This window comes from Arachis hypogaea, chromosome 7 (assembly GCF_003086295.3).
Source record: "Arachis hypogaea cultivar Tifrunner chromosome 7, arahy.Tifrunner.gnm2.J5K5, whole genome shotgun sequence".
NCBI lineage: Eukaryota > Viridiplantae > Streptophyta > Magnoliopsida > Fabales > Fabaceae > Arachis > Arachis hypogaea.
The window spans coordinates 33,014,325-33,028,931 of record NC_092042.1 but is presented as its reverse complement, the minus strand read 5'-3'; positions in this window follow the sequence as shown (position 1 = coordinate 33,028,931).

The following is a 14,607-nucleotide window of genomic DNA, read 5'->3' as shown; positions in this document are numbered from 1 at the left end:
TTCACTAACCCCAATTTCACTCTAGTTCTAGAGTGTCTCACTTGTGATTTTGGTTTTGTTTGTGTATGTCAGGAGCTAGTAGACGTAATATTGAGGACGAGAGAACCCTCCGAAGGATAAGGAGAGCAGAAAGAGGAAAGTTCATAGTTGGTGAAGAAGGGTCAGAGGAATCAGAGGGAGAAGATCAAGTCATGGAGGATGAGATGCAAAATCCTCCTGGAGGGGTCAACAATAATGGTGGACAAGCTAGAAGGGTGTTATCCTCGTATACTATCCCTGACCCAAGACATTGTGGGAGCAGTATTGCTACACCAAATGTTCAGGCCAATAACTTTGAGTTAAAACCTCAGCTCATCACTTTGGTACAGAACAATTGCTCTTATGGAGGGGGACCTCTTGAAGACCCAAATCAACATCTCTCTGTTTTTCTGAGGATATACAATACAGTGAAGACAAATGGAGTGCATCCAGATGTCTACAAGTTGTTGCTATTTCCATTCTCTTTGAGGATAAAGCCACTCAATGGCTAGAATCATTCCCCAAGGAAAGCCTCAATGATTGGAATGAAGTGATGAGCAAATTTCTAGCAAAGTTCTACCCACCTCAAAAGATCATCAAGTTGAAGACAGAGGTTCAACTTTTAGGCAAATGGAAGGGGAGTCTTGTATGAAGCCTGGGAAAGATATAAAGCACTAATGAGAAGATGTCCCCCTGACATGTTTAGTGATTGGGTTAAGCTCCAAAACCTCTATGAAGGCTTAAGCTTCGAAGCAAGGAAGGGACTAGATTACTCATCAGGAGGATCACTCAACATGATGAAAACTGCCGAGGAGGCCCAAGACCTCATTGAGATTGTGGCAAACAATCAATATTATTACTCATCAGAGAGGCAGCATAATCCGACCCCAAAGAAAGGTGTAATGGAGCTTGAAGGTGTTGATGCTATTTTGGCACAAAATAAGTTAATGCACCAACAAATCCAACAACAAATGGAGATGATAACAAAGAGAATGGATGGTTTGCAACTTGCAGCAGTGAACACAACAAATCAACCATTGCTTGAATGGAACCAAGGTGAAGGGACCAATGTTGAACAACCACAAGAACAAGTTCAATACATGCAGAATACTTCAAATTCTCAGGACGAATTTCATGGTGATACATATAACCCATCTTGGAAAAATCATCCCAATCTAAAGTGGGGTGAAAACCATTGGCAAAAGAATAGCAACCACAATCAAACCCGTAACCCAAACAACCAAAATCACCATGCCAACAACACTAACCAATATAGAAAAACACAAAACATATATCAACCACCCCATCATAACTCACAAACTCACCAAAATAACTTCTCTGCACCATCATCCAACTCACAAAATTACCACACTAATCCACCCAACAACTTCCAACAACAATCAACTCCCATCATACCCCCAATTGACCATCATGAAACTAGAATCTCAAGTCTTGAAGCAACCTTGCAAGCACTTGCTCAAACCACTCAATCCTTAGCCAAGGGACACAAGGAACATGAGGTCATCATGAAGAATATTGAGAGACAAGTGGGACAATTAGCCAAACAAGCTGAACGACCAACCAATGTTCTTCCAAGTGACACAATACCCAACCCAAGAGAAGAATGTAAGGCTCTGCAGTTAAGGAGTGGCAAGGTAGTTGGTGAAAGTTCGAATAAAGAAGCAATAACAACCAAAGAGCAAGACACAGTAGAAGTACATGTGGAAAGGCAAGATGAAGAAAAGGCTTCAACATCTAGCAAAGGCAAAGAAGTTGTCAAGCCACAAGCAATCCATCCAGACAAAGGAGCAACCATGATAGCAATGGGAGTGTGAATCCACAACAAGAAAACAAAATGAAGGGGTAAAAGCCTATGTACCCAAGCTTCCATACCCAACCAGGATACACAAAGGAGCAAAGGACCAACAATTCCCAAGGTTCTTAGAAATCTTCAAGAAACTTGAAATCAACATCCCATTGGCAGAAGCTCTGGAACAGATGCCATTATATGCAAAGTTTCTTAAGGAATTGATCACCAAGAAGAGAAGTTGGCAAGAAAAAGAAACGGTGATTCTCAATCAAGAGTGCAGTGCATCATTCAAAAAGGGTTACCTCCAAAACTCAAAGACCCTGGCAGCTTTCTCATACCTTGCACGATTGGGAGCATGGCTATTGACAAGTCACTTTGTGATCTGGGAGCAAGCATTAACTTAATGCCCCTTACAATGATGAAGAAAATGATGATTGAAGAGCTTAAACCCACAAGGATGTCACTCCAACTTGCTGACAGATCCATCAAAATACCAAATGGAGTAGTTGAGAACCTCTTGGTGAAGGTGGGAAACTTCATATTCCCAGCTGATTTTGTGGTTCTAGACATGGATGAAGAGGGAAACAATTCAGTCATTCTTGGTAGACCCTTTTTGGCTACAGCTAGAACAATCATTGATGTGGAAAAGGAGAGATGATTTTCAGAGTGCATGATGAGCAAATGACCATAAATGTCTTCAAAGCAATGCAACACCCTGTTGAGAAAGAAAATTGCATGAGGATTGATGTATTAGATTCTTTGGTTGAAGAAGTGCTTGACACAAACCATCAAATGAAACAAGAGGAAGTCCATAACATCAAGGGACAAGAAGAGAACAAATTGGAAGCATCAGAGGAACCAAGTGAAGCTACCAAAGAAGAGGCACCACAACAAGAGTTGAAACCACTACCCCCTCATCTTAAATATGCATTCTTGGTGAGAAGGATAGCTTCCCAGTGATCATCAATTCCACATTGAATGCAGAGGAAGAAGAAAAGCTCCTTATGGTGTTGAAAGCTCACAAAGAGGCGTTGGGATGGACCATTGATGACTTGAAAGGCATAAGCCCTGCTGTATGCATGCACAAGATACTTCTAGAGGAGAATTCCAAACCAGTGGTACAACCTCAAAGAAGATTGAATCCCACAATGAAGGAGGTTGTTCAAAAGGAAGTCCTGAAGTTGTGTAAGGCTGGGATCATCTACCCTATATCTGACAGCCCATGGGTCAGTCCAGTGCAAGTAGTGCCTAAGAAAGGGGGGATGACTGTCATTGTTAATGAGAAGAATGAGCTTATTCCAACACGAACAGTGACAGGGTGGAGGATGTGCATAGACTATAGGAGGCTGAATGATGCCACACGAAAGATCACTTCCCTCTACCTTTCATTGACCAAATGCTTGAAAGATTGGCTGGCCATGCTTATTATTGTTTTCTTGATGGATATTCTGGGTATAACCAGATCGTGGTTGACCCCATGGATCAAGAGAAGACTTCCTTTACTTGTCCCTTTGGAGTCTTTGCATATAGGAGAATGCCATTTGGACTGTGCAATGCCCCAGCTACCTTTCAAAGGTGCATGCTATCAATCTTCTCAGACATGGTAGAAAAATTTATTGAAGTCTTTATGGATGATTTCTCTGTTTTTGGTGATCTTTCAATACTTGCTTGCATCATCTTACCCTAGTCTTGAAAAGGTGCCAAGAAACCAATTTAGTTTTGAATTGGGAGAAGTGCCATTTCATGGTACCCGAAGGCATTGTTCTTGGTCATAAAATTTCAAGAAAGGGTATAGAGGTTGACAAGGCAAAGTAGAAGTTATAGAAAAACTTCCTTTGCCAACTAGTGTGAAAGCCGTTAGGAGTTTCTTGGGCATGCTGGATTCTATAGGAGATTCATCAAAGATTTTTCCAAAATAGCAAAGCCACTAAGCAATTTGCTGGTGGTAGACAATCCTTTTATCTTTGATGATGAATGCAAACATGCTTTTGAAACTCTAAAGGCTAAGCTCACCACAGCACCAATCATCACACCCCCAACTTGGGGACTACCTTTTGAACTCATGTGTGATGCAAGCAACCTTGCAATCGGTGCTGTGTTGGGGCAGAGGAAGGAAAAGAAGCTTCATGTTATCTACTATGCAAGTAAGGTATTGAATGAAACTCAAAGAAACTACACCACAACAGAGAAAGAGTTACTAGCCGTGGTATATGCTTTTGATAAGTTTAGACAATATTTGATTGGATCTAAAGTCTTAGTGTATACTGACCATGCTGCTATTAAGTATCTTATGTCAAAACAGGATGCCAAACCAAGGCTAATCAGATGGGTGCTACTCCTACAAGAGTTTGACATTGAGATCAAAGATAGAAAGGGCAGTGAAAATCAAGTTGCTGATCACTTATCAAGGGTACCACAAGATGCATGCCAAGACAACCTTCCATCAATAAATGAAGAATTTCCAGATGAACACCTCTTGCACATTCAACATGTCCCTTGGTTTGCAGACATGGCCAACTACAAGGCAGGAAGAATCATTCCACAAGAGTACACAAGACAACAAGTTAAGAAGCTGTTGCATGAGGCTAGGTTCTTCTTTTGGGATGAACCATTCTTGTTCAAAAGATGCCCAGATGGAATGATAAGAAGATGTGTGTCAGAGGATGAGATGAAGAACATACTATGGCATTGTCACAACTCTAGTTATGGTGGTCATTTTGGAGCTGAAAGAACGGCTGCAAAGGTCCTTCAAAGTGGTTTCTATTGGCCTTCAATCTTCAAGGATGCTAGAGAGTTTGTGAGCCATTGCAATGAATGTCAAAGAACAGGGGGTTTGTCAAAGAAAAATGAGATGCCTTAGAAGTTCATTTTGGAAGTGGAACTCTTTGATTTGTGGGGAATAGATTTCATGGGACCTTTTCCTCCATCCTACACATTCAAATACATCTTGGTAGCAGTAGAGTATGTCTCCAAATGGGTAGAAGCAATAGCCACCACCACATGTGATACCAACGTGGTCTTGCAATTCCTCAAAAAGAACATCTTCACTAGATTTGGAGTGCCCAAAGGACTTATAAGTGATGGGGGAAGCCACTTTTGCAACAAACAACTCAATTCTTTATTCCACAAATATGGTGTTACTCACAAAGTGGCCACACCATATCACCCTCAAACCAATGGGCAAGCTGAACTTGCCAACAGAGAGCTAAAAAGGATATTGGAGAAAACTGTGGGAACAACAAGAAAGGATTGGGTTAGGAAGCTGGATGATGCACTTTGGGCATATAGGACAGTCTTCAAGACACCCATAGGAAAATCTCCATTTCAGCTGGTGTATGGAAAGGCATGCCACCTCCCTGTGGAGCTTGAACATAAGGCCTTTTGGGCCACCAAACTTCTGAATTTAGATGCTCAAGCAGCAGGAGAGAAGAGGTTGTTACAACTCAATGAACTTGAGGAGTTCAGATTGGAGGCATATGACAATGCCAAAATATACAAGGAGAGAGCAAAGAGATGGCATGATAAGAGGATCTCTCAAAGAACATTCGAACCGGGCCAAAAGGTGTTGTTATTCAACTCAAGATTGAAGATCTTCCCTGGGAAGCTGAGGTCTAGATGGACTGGTCCATACACCATCACCAAAGTATCACCTCATGGCTATGTTGAATTACTTGATGAAGCCTCAAAGCAAACCTTCACAGCTAATGGACATAGGGTGAAGCACTATTTTGGTGGCCCTTGGAGCAAGGAAGAGAGTGTGCAACTCTTAACATGAGCAAAGAAACTGCAGTGTCGAGCTAAGGACAATAAACAAAGCGCTTCATGGGAGGCAACCCATGCACAGGGAGTCTTTTATTTTCATATTTTAGTATCCAATAATATTAAGTAGACTAGTACATAGTGTATGCAAGGCACTAAGTTTGGTGTGACCAATCTTGAAGTAATGGCAAAAGTGTGTTCTACAACACTTAGCCACAAACTAAGTTTGGTGTCCATACATACACAAAAATGCTAGACTATGAAAGTATAGTCATTTAAAAAAAAACGTGAAATAGCATATAATGAAGGTAAAATACTAAGTTTAATGTGGCTATCTTTGGAATTAATTCCATAGAACACTTAGTCACAAACTAAGTTTGGTGTCCTTACTTGCATTATTAATGCTAGAAAAAATAGATTAGGGAATCAATTCATAAATTTTAATTTTAGTTTAGTCAATTTTGCATAGGAATATCATCATAAGTTTTTAGCTATTAATGTCACTTTAAGAATCTCAAGCTTTTGGAATTTTGTTGCAGGAAAGAAAGAAAGAAGTGATGGGGAATCTTGGAAGCATATAATGAAAGAAAGAAAGAAATGATGGGAATCTTGGTGAGTGAGGTCACGGATACACAAGGAAGGGAAGTCACATGAGTTTTGAACTTTGTGCATGGGGAAAAACAACTCAACATGCATTGGGCACAAGGAAGCATGCTCCCCATGCCATGACCGAGCCTTAAATGTCACTAGAACCATGCCTCCCCACCAACTTTCACTTTAAATACTTCAACCATATTCATCAAACCTCATTCTTCATCACTCATTCTTCTACCCCCATAACCTCATTTAAGTACCCGAACTCATACTCAACCTCCAACCTATTCCATGTTTCACAAATTCTAGCCTTGAACCTCATCTTTACCCAACAAACTCTTGAAGCATCACATCTCCTCACATAACCGAAACACTCCACCCCCCTTCACCATCATTTTCTAGCTTGCCTAAGTCACGTTGTGTCATATATCCCCCATTCACAACCATTTTCCTTGTGCTTGAGGACAAGCATTCATCTAAGTTTGGTGTTGGGGAGATTCAACCTTGCAAGTGAATCTCAATGGCCTCATCATCAAGGGATAGGAGAGAAGATGAATTTGATCTAAGAAGATTCAAATCCAAACACAACGAGCGTATCTTCAGCTGGATGTCAAGCAAAGATGTTGTTCCAGAGTTACCATTCAAGCTAAGAAAAGATGAATACCCTGAAATACAAAAAATAATCAGAAAAAGGGGATGGGAGCTTCTCTGTGACCAACCTCAAGAAGTGAGCATGCTTCTCATCCATGAGTTCTACACTAATGTGATAAGAGAATATGATGATGAAGAACCATACATGAGTTATGTAAGAGGTGTGACTGTTGATTTTAGCCCGGACACCATCAACAGGGTGCTAAAGGTCAAGGCAAAACAGTTCAAACGAGCTAGCTATGAAGAAAGGGTTGAAAATGACCCAAGATACATGGATGTGGTAAGTGACTTATGCAGAGTAGGCACGGATTGGGTGTTGGATTCACATGGACAACCACTCAAACTTCGGAGAGGTGATCTCATACCTCAAGCAAAAGGATGGCATGACATAGTGAGGAGATCATTGATGTCCACTTCAAATAATTCTGAGGTAACGGTGAATAGAGCGATAATGATCCATTGTATAATGAAAGGAGGGGAAATCAATGTTGGAGACATTATAGCCAAGAACATCATTGACATAGCTCAAAAAGTCAAACAGGACAGCTGGCTAGGATATCCTAGTACCATTCTGCGCCTATGTGAAGAAGCTGGAGTGCCTCTGGAAGAATTTGGAGAAACTGATTTGGTCTCTGTTGGAAAACCTCTTACTCGAGAAAGGTTGGAATTCATCACCACAACCCAATTGGAAAGGCAACCTTTAGCAAGAAGGAAGAAAAGGAAAGAAGCAAGACAAGAGGAGGAGCCTCAAGAAATGGAAGAACATCATACCTTGAACATGAACCAACTCCAAGCCGCCTTGGAAGGGATTTCTGGGCAATATTCACAAATTCAAAGAAGCCAAGAGGAACAAGCTCAACAACAAAGGGACCTTTGGCAATTGATGGACCAACAAAGAGGGGTTCAAGTTCAATGGATGAACCAACAAAATGAATACCAAGCACACATGATGGAATTACAACAAGAACAATATGCCAAGATGCAGGAAGCCATCAACAATTCAACTGTGGAACATGAAAAAGCCATGGAGAAATAATACAAGAACAAGTTCAACTAAGGAAAGAGCAAGCTCAGCAAAGAGAACTTCTCCATAGGTTGGATGCTAGACATAATGCATTTCACAAAGATTTCAATGAAAGCAGAATGTTCAGGGAAGCCAGGCACAAGGACAGACTTGACTATGATATATGCTCCCAAGAAAAGCTCAGTTACCTCTGCTCCACACCCCCATTACTCAACCCACAAATTAAAACCTTTAATGAAGCTCGCAAGATATTTGAAGAGCAGGAACTTGCAAGGGTGAGATTTAATCAACAAAGGCTAAATGAGACAATGATAAGCTCAGGAGTGTGGCAAAGAGAAGAGGGGGATGCAACGACAAAACAACAAGGAGAACGGAGAAGCAAAAAGAAAGAAGATCCAAAGGGGATGCAACAACAAAACAACAAGGAGAACTAAGAAAGAAAAAGAAAGAAGATCCAAAGGGCAAAGGAAAGCAAGGAGAATCAAGCAAGGGAAAAGGGACATGAAGACTAAAGGTGGTGAAGTTCCTTTGTTTTTCTTTATGTTTTATTAAATAAAGAAGATGTATGTCTGAAATATGGTATACCTTCTAAGATGCATTTTTTTCTTTTGAAGCATTATCTTTTATGTTGCCCATTCCATGCATCACTACTCACAAGTTTGGAATGGTTGCTTGTCTTAAGTACTTTTACTTGTCAATGGAATAAAAGATGTAGTTTGAGCAAGAACAGAGAGAAATCTAGCTTAAGAAGGATCATGTTGTCCCATAAGAAAAGTGCTAGTACATTTATTGTGAAAGAATCAATGTTCAAGAATTCAAAAGAATGCTTGCTAATACAAGACTAGTTCGGTTAAGGATCACAAGGACTTTATCAGTAAAAGCACAAATAACCTTGACAATAAAGAAAATAGAGTACAAAGAATGAAAGGCTAGGCATCAATGACAAAATTTGGATATGTGTCTGTGGTGATTGATGTTAAGAGACATACTTGGGCAGTAAATCCGAGGGGTGCTTCATCACCCGATAACTTGAGTTAACTAACTCGGGATTATCGATTGAAAACCCACAATCAAGAGTAGCTCTATAACAGAACATTTAGCAACCCAAAGAGGTGCTGGACACCACTATCCAAACAAAATTTCAATGTTATATGCCTGTGATTGAATGTGTTAAGGAGAGAGGCTTGAGTTAGTAAATCTTTAAGAGTGTCTCAACACTTAACAACTTGAACCAACTGGTTTGGGATTGTTGATTGAAAGCTTATGCTAAAGAGCCGCCTTAAGACAAGATTTCAGCTCATTTGAAATGAAAAAAAGGGGAATATAAAAAAAAAAGAAGAGAAGCATCAAGGAAAGAATGGTTCAAGGGTCATGTGCTAAGGTATAAAAGAAGTCTAGTGACGTTAACCAATTTAGTAGTGAAGCAAGCATTTTAATTGAAAAAGTTGAATAGTTGTGTTCAATTACAATAAATTAATGACCACACAAGTAAGGATGACATGCTCAATGAAAAATTACTCTCTGGAAGAACATTCAAGTTTACATCTTAAATTCTTGTGACAAAGTTTCTATATTTTGCTTGAGGACAAGCAACACTTTAAGTTTGGTGTTGTGATGCAATTGCATATTTGTTATATTAGCTAGTTAGTTTAGTTGGTTTTAGCTTAATCTCACTCGTTTTCTCTAAATAAACAAGTCTTTTATGAGTCTTATCTTCATGCATGAGAACACCAAGGAACATGTTGATTTTAGCCAAATTCATGCAAATAATTTAAAGAATACATACATGAATGAGTATAATGAATCTTATGAAATTTATTGTATGAATTGGTAAGACTTTGAAGCTATTTCCTTGTTGATGATAGGTGATGAAACAAGAAGCATGGAAGCAAGAATGATGCAAGCTGGGCAAGAAGGAGTTGGCGTTGCCAACTTGGAATAGGGTGCGTTTTTATGGACAACGCCAGGCAACCAAGAAGCAAAGTTGGCGTTGCAACTTGAGAATGTGGTGCGTTGTTGAGGACAACGCAGGCAGCTTGGAGCAAGTGGCGTGCACTTGAGGAATGTGGTGCGTTGTTGGAGGCAACGCCAGGCAGTTGGAAGCAAGTTGGCGTTGCACTTGAGGAATAGGCTGCGTTGTTGAAGTAACGCAGGCAGCTGGAAGGAAGTGGCGTTGCAACTTGAGAAGAGTGAGTTACTCAAGGCAACGCCAAGCAACTTGGCACCATAGAAAACCTCGAGGGCGTTGCAACGCCAGGATCATGGCGTGTCCTGGCAACGCCAGAAATGGTAGCTTGGCTAGGCACCAAGTCTGGTGCCAGCCAGGTTGCCAACGCCAGAAGGTGCTGCCAGCCAGGTTGCCAACGCCAGAATGTGCTGCCAGCCAGGTTGCCAACGCCAGAAGTGCTGCCAGCCAGGTTGCCAACGCCAGAATGTGCTGCCAGCCAAGTTGCCAACGCCAGAATCAAGTTGCCAACGCCAAGCTTGCCAACCACGTTGCCAACGCCAGGAAAGCCTTGCCAGCCACGTTGCCAACGTGGGAAGCAAGTTTTAGAGCCTTGAAGAAGGCTCGAGCACGTTGCCAACGCCAGCTTCTATGGGCGTGTTCACTGGCAACGTGGGAAGCAATGCCTGGAGCTAGGAAAGAAGGCTCGAGCACGTTGCCAACTCAAGAAAGCATTGGCGTGTTTGGCAACAACGCCAGGAATGGTTGCTTGGCTAGGCACCAAGTCTTGGTGCCAACCAAGTTGCCAACGCCCATAAGCCTTGCCATGCACGTTGCCAACGCCAGGAAGGCACCAACCAGTTGCCAACGCCCATAAGCCTTGCCATGCACGTTGCCAATGCCAGGAAGCAAACATGGAGCCTTGAGAAAGGCTCGAGCACGTTGCCAACGTGCTGAAGAGAAGGAGTGTTCATCAACAACGCCAGGGAAAATTGTGATGCACGTTGCTAACTTGGAATATAGGGGCGTTATCCACAACAACTCCAACAAGACAGCCTGACCATGTCCCTTCAATGGAAGATATCTTGAGCTACAGAGATCCAAATTGAGTGCTTCCAGTTGCGTTGGAAAGCTAACATTCAGAGCTTTCCAACCATATATGAGAGTCTATGGTGGAGCACAAAATTGAAGCCAAACCAGAGTCATATTTAGGCCCTAAAAACAAGAACATGAAGTGAAATTCAAGAAGGCTAGAGATGAGCCCTGGAGGGGGGCACGAGCACGTTGCCAACGTGCTAGAAAGGGGGCGTGTTTTGCAACAACGCCAGCCCCAAGCCCTGCCTTGGGAGGCTAGGCACGAGCACGTTGCCAACTTGGGAGTGAAGGTGCGTTTTTGGCAACAACTTGGCAGCTTGACCTTACCTTCTTTGAGGAAGCATAACTTGAGCTAGGAAAGTCCAAATGAGGTGATTCCAGTGGCATTGAAAAATAGACATCAAGAGCTTTCCAATGACGTATAATAGTCCATATTGAGGCAGAAGGTTGACACTCAAATTCTGGGCTACATTTAGCATAAAAGTAGAGCCAAGAAGAGGAAAAGCAAGTTGTTAGCAACAACTTGGGCTAGCAACGCCCAAGTCTCATACTTCACTTCCAGGAAAATGTCATGCACGTTGCCAACGTGCATTAGCCTGGAGTTATTGCCAATAACGCCCCTCAATGGGCCAGAATGGTTGCCAACTTGCTCTGCTTCCCCTATTCATCACAAAGGCCAACAACTTCTTCAATTGAACCAAGAATGCAACAATGAGAAAGCCCACATTGCTAACCCAAATTGAAGATCTCTGAAGAAGTTTTGGGAGTAGTATAAATAGAAGAGATTGGTGTACTTGTAGGGACTTTTTTACACTTTTTGACACTTAGAACTTTTTCATACTTTGAGCACTTTTACTTGTTAGCACTTCCGGGAGGATACCCAGAGAGCACTTTTGGGTTCTTCTTGGAACTTCTCTTCTTCATTTCTTAAGCTTGAAGCATTTCATTATTCTTCTTCATCTTTCTTTGCAATTTAGTTTAATTTTGATTTATGGCAATTGTTGTTGAAATTGGAGCAATGACTCACTAAACCCCACTTTCATTAGGGGGAGGAGCTCTGTTTGTTGGAATGAATTGGTGAACCCATCTTCTCCTCCTCAATTCTAGTGGTTGATCTAAAGAGGGAACTCTTGCTCTTCAAAGATTCAACCACCATCGAGAGAGGGGTTAATCTATATGAATTATGTGGTGAATTTGAGGAATGAGCCACATAATTCAGTTTAGAGTTCATCCTTTCATGATTTCTTTAATCAATACACCTTGGTTAGTATGTGAGATGTAACTCTCCTTGGTTGAGATTATGGGAATTGTGTGGCTGGATTAGATTTGAGCTTCATCTCTTCTCATGAACAATTAGATCACGAGAGTGGCAATTGGTTATGTTGAGAGAGATTGAATCACCAAGAGATTGGGATTCAATCACCCACTTGCCATGGATCTATACCCATGATTGAGAAGGATTTGATCAACATCAATTCATGAAAACTAGCATCTCTGATCCCTAATGATCCTCTCTATCATTAATTCTCATTTCTTTTGTTCTTAGTGTTTGAAAACCCATTGCCCAATTCCCTTCTACATTATTGCAATTTATTATTCTTGTCATTTACATTCTGTTTCTTTATTTCTTACTCTCTTGCTCTTTAGAATTCAGCACTTTATTTTATTGCAATTTACTTTTGATGTCATTTAAGTTTCTTGCAATTTAAGTTTCCGTTATTTACTTTCACTTTATTTGTATCTTCTAGTTCTTTACATTCTGTGTCATTTACATTCTTGCAATTATGTTTAAAAAATCAAAATGCTCATGAAATCAAAACTATGTTTGCTTGACTAAATCTACCATTTAACTAAAGTTGCTTAATCTACCAATCTCCGTGGGATCGATCTCACTCTTTGTGAGTCTTATTACTTGATACGACCCGGTATACTTGCCGGTTGTACGTGAAATCTCATTTTTACGTATCACAACTCTCATAATCCCCGGTCATGAACCCCAAAAACTTGGTAGTTCAATACCATGGCATTACACAACTTCGCACAACTAACCAGCAAGTGCACTGGGTCGTCCAAGTAATAAACCTTACGCGAGTAAGGGTCGATCCACGGAGATTGTTAGTATTGAAGCAAGCTATGGTCATCTTGTAAATCTTAGTCAGGAAAACTCAAATGGTAATGGTGATGAACGAAAATAATACAAAGGTAAAGATAGAGATACTTATGTAATTCATTGGTAGGAACTTCAGATAAGCGCATGAAGATGCCTTCCCTTACGTCTCTCTGCTTTCCTACTGTCTTCATCCAATCCTTCTTACTCCTTTCCATGGCAAGCTTAAGCAAGGGTTTCACCGTTGTCAGTGGCTACCTCCCATCCTCTCAGTGAAAGCGATTGCATATGCTCTGTCACAGCATAGCGGAATTCATCTGTCGGTTCTCAATCAGGCCGGAATAGAATCCAGTGATTCTTTTGCGTCTGTCACTAACGCCCCGCCCTCAGGAGTTTGAAGCACGTCACAGTCATTCAGTCATTGAATCCTACTCAGAATACCACAGACAAGGTTAGACCTTCCGGATTCTCTTGAATGCCGCCATCAGTTCTCGCCCTGTTTTTCATTCTGTTTTTTGCTTTTTCAATTAATTTTGTGACTTCTCATGATCATCAACCTACAAAAAAGATAAAATAACAAAAGAAAATAATTAATTATAAAACATTGGGTTGCCTCCCAACAAGCGCTTCTTTATTGTCACTAGCTTGACAGAGGACTCTCATGGAGCCTCAGAAATGCTCAGAACCGTGTTGGAACCACCCAACACCAAACTTAGAGTTTGAATGTGGGGGTTCAACACCAAACTTAGAGTTTGGTTGTGGCCTCCCAACACCAAACTTAGAGTTTGACTGTGGGGGCTCTGGTTGGCTCTGTTTTGAGAGAAGCTCTTTATGCTTCCTCTCCATGATGACAGAGGGATATCCTTGGGCCTTAAACACCAAGGATTCTTCATTCACTTGAATGATCAACTCTCCTCTATCAACATCAATCACAGCCTTTGCTGTGGCCAGGAAGGGTCTGCCAAGGATGATAGATTCATCCATGCACTTCCCACTCTCTAGGACTATGAAATCAGTAGGGATGTAATGGTATTCAACTTTGACCAGAACATCCTCTATAAGTCCATGGGCTTGTTTTCTTGAGTTGTCTGCCATCTCTAGTGAGATTTTTGCAGCTTGCACCTCAAAGATCCCTAGCTTCTCCATTACAGAGAGGGGCATGAGGTTTACACTTGACCCTAAGTCACACAAGGCCTTCTTGAAGGTCATGGTGCCTATGGTGCAAGGTATAGAAAACTTCCCAGGATCCTGCCTCTTTTGAGTAGTTTCTGCCTAGACAAGTCATTCACTTCTTTGGTGAGCAAAGGGGATTCATCCTCCCAAGTCTCATTTCCAAATAACTTGTCATCTAGCTTCATGATTGCTCCAGGGTATTTAGCAACTTGCTCCTCAGTGGCATACTCATCCTCTTCAGAGGAAGAATACTCATCAGGGCTCATGAATGGCAGAAGTAAGTCCAATGGAATCTCTATGGTCTCAGTTTGAGCCTCAGATTCCCATGGTTCTTATTGGGGAACTCATTGGAGGCCAGTGGACGTCCAGTGAGGTCTTCCTCAGTGGCGTTCACTGCCTCTTCTTCCTCCCAGGATTCCCAAGGATGCTAC